Here is a 5,188-nt window from a genome sequence, read left to right as displayed (position 1 = left end):
TGAGGTGAATCTCCACACCGAAGCAGAGCTGCCTCTGCCCCGAGTCCCTGGCAGATTTGTTCTCCAAAGGCACCTTGCACTGTAGCCCGGGAGCTGGTGTTCCCCGGGCAGCCCCGGAGGTGTCGGCGGCAGCGGGGAGTTCTCAGGGTTCCTGTGAGCGGTTCGGCGGCCTCGTGGCGCACTGAGAACGTTAGGCCTCGGAACTAGGCTACCTCTGTGATCCAGCCCCTCCGGAACTCTGGGACCGCAGACTGTTTTTTCTGACCATGCTCATGGGCATGGGAAACTTCCCAGGCCAGGAATCGAACCCGTGCCACAGCTGCAACCCAAGGCCCTGCAATGACAACGCCGGGTCCCCAACCCGCTAGGCTACAGTGAACTCCAAGTTTTCTTGTTTCACCGAAGGAGGACCAAAAGAAGTGGTAAATGAGATGGTGAAAAGGAAAATCCAGTGATTCTATCTTGAAAAAGGGCAGAGTGCTTTTAGCCCGCTGCGTGAACACTGCTCCTCTTGGAGAGCCCCACTGAGAGTTGACTAGATCTGTGTCTTGGCTGGATGCTAGACCCCCTGATTTAAAGCGCATCCATTTGAATTGCAGACAAGGATTGAGTGAACGCTTCTTTTGCTCTGGCTCTGAATAAAAGGTTTGCTGAGCAAATTCAGAGTGTAAACTCAAACGCCTGGATGAATTAAAGAGAACAAACGTCTCAACCCCCCTCAAGCGCTGCAGACGTGTACACCGATGTCAAAAAATAATATGCTGATTAAAAATCATTCTTACTCATTCAGCGAATCCTCCAAGGAGTTCCATGTAATTGTTTGGTTAGGCTCAACCTAATGACTCTATGAAAATAATCTTGGAACCAGCCTGTGGGGTCTGGCACACCCCACCTCTGCTTTGGATCACTTTGTGTACGCATGTAATAAGCTTTAGGGCTTTAGCATTCCTTGACATTTAGTTTAGTTATTTTATCAACTGTTTTCAAAGGGCTTGTAGTAAAAGGCGTCTTCCCCTCACCACCCTCCCCCAAGCCCCATCATATTTCATGGCGTTATTTGAGCTAAGTGTGTGCTGAAGGGGTTGTAGCCCGGCCTCTGCAAGTAAAGTGGAAGATTTTGAATGGCATCACCTCCGAGGCCTGGACTAACCTTCCCCCAGACAAACACCTCCTGGGCTTTATAATCGGCCGCCCCGTGCCACGCCCCCTGTGACTGCCCAGGAGGAACAGGCCACCCCTCTGCCCCTCCCGTGTGACTGCCCAGGAGGAACAGGCCACCCCTCTGCCCCTCCCGTGTGACTTCTTTCACAGCCCACACCACACGGCCCAGCACATGCTTTGTGTACACGTCTGTCTCCTTCAGAGGCTCTTTAATGCCTCCAGGGCAGGGGCCCTTTCTAAGTTTTTTCTAAAGCTTTGAACAGCTATTTCAGTCACACAGTCACACAAGTAATACCTCAAAACAGTTTCATTGTAAAAAAAAAAAAAAAAAAAAACCAGAGATAAAACGACTTTTCTTTCCCCTATTCCCATTCCGCCCACATCTGTCCAAGTGCTTCTGTTTTGTTTTTAATTTTAATTTTGTCTTTAATTGTGCTTACAAGCACCTGACATTAAATTTACCATCTTAATCATTTTTAAGACTATAATTCAGTAGTGTTAAGTATATTCAGTTTGTTACACAATAGATCTCTAGAGCGTTTTATTCTTGCCAAACTGAAATGTTGTGCCCGTTAAACACTATTTCCCCCCAACTCCCCCCAGCCCTGGGCAGCCACCTTTCTACTTTCTGTCTCTGTGAATATCATTGCTCAAGGTACTTCATATAAATAGAATCATACAATATATACCCCCTTGTGACTGGCTTATTTTGCTTAGCATCATGACTTCACGTTTCACATATGTTACAGCATGTGTCAGAATCTTCTTTCTAAAGACTGAATAAAACTCCGTGATATATGGCTGTACATTTTGTTTATCCATTCATCAAAGGACATCTGAGTTGCTTCCCCTTCTTGGCTGTCAGGAATAATAAGGCAATGAACGTGAGTGTGCAAATATATCTTTAAGATCCTGCATTGAATTCTTTTGTATATCTACCCAGAAGTGGGATCAGTGGATTACTGGATCATATTTTTAATTTTTTGAGGACGCATCATACTGTTTTCCATAGCGGCGGCACTGTTTTACATTCCCACCCGTAGCACACAATTGTTCCGTTTTCTCTGTGTCCTCACCAGCACCTGGTTTCTGCTCTCTTGGTGGTGGCCATTCTGATAGGTGTGAGGTGCTATTTCATAAGGGTTTTAGCAGTGACAGCATTTTAGGCTGCAGGCCACAAGGGAGGTCCTCTCGATGGTTTAGAGGAAGGAAGAGTCTCTGTTGATTGCTGATGTTGAGCACTCTCCCCTGCCCCTGCGGAGACTGAACTTTTTTTAAATTTTTTTAAAAATTTTTTCCATCATAGTTGGTTTGAGCATCTTTTTGATGGTGGCCATTTGTACATCTTCAGAGAATTATCTGCTGAAGTACGTTGCCCATTTTTAATCAGCTTAATTTTTGTGGTTCAGTTGTAATAGATATGTGATTTTCAAGTATTTTATCCCATTGCACGGGTTGCTGTTTGAATCTGTTGATTGTTTCCTTTGATGCACAAACGTTTTTAAGTTCGATGTAGTTCCACTTGTCTATTTGTACTTTGGTTACCTCTGCTTTTGATGTTATAACTAGGAAAGCATTGCCAAATCCAATGTGCTGAAGTCTGTCCCCCCCCCCCCCCCCCCCCCGCCGTGTTTCATAGTTTTAGGTCCTAAGTTTAGGTCTTTAATCCATTTGGAATTAATCGTTTGTATATGGTGCAAGTTTAAGGTCAGCTTCATTCTTTTGCATGTGGATATCCAATTTTCCCTGCAGCATTTGTTGAAGGAACTATTCGTTCCCCTTTGTGTGGTCTTGGCACCCTTGTGGAAGATCATTTGACCAGTATACATAAGGGCTATTTTCTGGGCTCTCAATTTTGTGCCATTGGTCTATATGTCTGTCTTTATGCTAGTACCATGCCATAATGATTACTGTTGCTTTGTTTTAGGTTTTGAAATCAAAAAGTGTGGGGCTTCCAGCTTTTTCTTTTTTCTTTTTTCTCAAGATCATTTTGGTTATTCTAGATCCCTTGAGATTCCATATGAATTTGAGATCCTTAAGCCACTGAGCGAACCCACGTCTTCATGGATGCTAGTCAGATTTGTTTCCCCTGAGCCACGATGGGAACTCCTAGATTTTTTTTTTTTCTATTTCTACAAATAATGTTAGGATTTTGGTGAGGACTGCATTGACTCTGTAGATCCCTTTAGATAGTATGGACGTTTTAACATTGTCTCCCAATCTACATACACAGGACGTCTTCCATTTATTTGTATCTTCTGTGATTTCTTTTAACCATGTTTTTTAGTTACTTTTTTTTTGGTTGGTTTCTTTAGGGCCCCACCTGAGGCATATGGAGGTTCCCAGGCTAGGGGTCAAATCAGAGCTGCAGCTGTAGACCTATGCCACAGCCACAGCAATGCCAGATCCAGGCTGCATCTGTGACCTTTGTGACAGCTTGCAACAATGTTGGATTCTTAACCCACTGAATGAGGCTGGAGATCCAACCTGCATCCTCACGGACACACTATGTCAGGTTCTTAACCCACTGAGCCACAATGGAAACGTCATGTTTTTTAGTTTTTAATGTACAAGTCTTTTGCCTCCCTGGTTAAGTTTGTTCCTAAGTATTTTATTTTTTTTGGATGCTAATGGGAAAAATGTAAATGGGATTTTTTTTAAAGTTCCTTTTCAGATTGGTCATTTTTCGAGCATTGAAATGCAATTGACTTTTATGTGTTAATTCTGTTTCCTGCAACTTTGTTAAATTTAGTTTTAACAGTTGTTTATGTGGAATCTTTAAGGACTTTCTACACTAAGATCATGTCATTTGTGAACAGAAATACTTTTACTTCTTCCTTTCCAATTTGGATGCCTTTTATTTCTGTTTCTTGCCTAATTGCTATTGCTAGGACTTCCAGTACTATATTAAATAGAAGTGTTGAGAGTGGGCATCCTTCCTTTCTCCTGATCGTAGAGAAAAAGCAGGGTTTTTTTTTTTTTTTACTGTTGAGTGTGATGTTAGCTATAGCCTTTATCATATTGAGGTAGTTTCCTGCGGTTCCTAGATTGTTGATTGTTTTTACTATGAAAGGGTATGGAGTTTTGTCACATGCTCTTTCTGTATCAACTGAGATGATCATGTGATTTTTGTCCTTGGTTCTGTTAATGTGGTGTATTACATTGGTTGATTTTCTTTTTTTGTAAGTGATTTTTATTTTTTTCCATTATAGCTGGTTTACAGCCTTCTGCCAATTTTCTACCACATTGGTTGAGTTTCAAATGTTGAACTATCCGTGCATTCCAGGTATCAATCCAACTTGACCATAGCATGTCATCCTGTTAATGTGCTGTTGAATTTGCTTTGTGTATTTTGCTGAGGATTTTTGCATCAAAATTCATCGGGGATATTGGTCTCTAGTTTTTTGTATTACCTTTGGCTGGCTTTGGTATCTATGACTGCATAGAATGAGTTTACAAATGTTCCCTCCTCTTCCAGATCCTGTTCATGCATTTACATAAGTATCTGTTTCTATGAAAATCTATAGTCTTGTTCAGAATATTTATGTAAAACTGAAATGAAATCAGATGAGGCAGATGTCTCTGCTTTTGTGAAGCAGCAGCCTGACTTGGAAAGCTCTCATGGTGGTACATGCTGAGCTCTCCCCATTCTTTAAGCTGCTGCACAGTCTTCAAGTGATGTTTGATTGTCTCCTATATCGAGGCACTGTGCTAAGCTTTAGGTATCAGAGGGGGAAACATAGGTGCCAGGATACAGCTGTGTACAAGGCAGGCAAGAACCTTTACCCTCAGGGAGTTTACTAGTTGGGAGAGAGAGACAATAACCTGAGCAGTAAGGTGATAAAAATCAAAAGATTACAGTAAATGCTGTGAAGGAAATAAAAGGGTGATGTGATGACATGACCTGGAGGTTGGAGGGTTCTTGGGTTGCTCATGGAAGGCTTTAAGGAGACATTCATGTGGCCTGTAAATGTTTGTTGAATGACGGAATGAATAAGTAAATAAAGTACTGACAGGATGAATACAT

This window comes from Phacochoerus africanus, chromosome X (genome assembly GCF_016906955.1).
Source record: "Phacochoerus africanus isolate WHEZ1 chromosome X, ROS_Pafr_v1, whole genome shotgun sequence".
NCBI classification, from domain to species: Eukaryota; Metazoa; Chordata; class Mammalia; order Artiodactyla; family Suidae; genus Phacochoerus; species Phacochoerus africanus.
Note: the sequence above shows the minus strand (reverse complement) of the source record.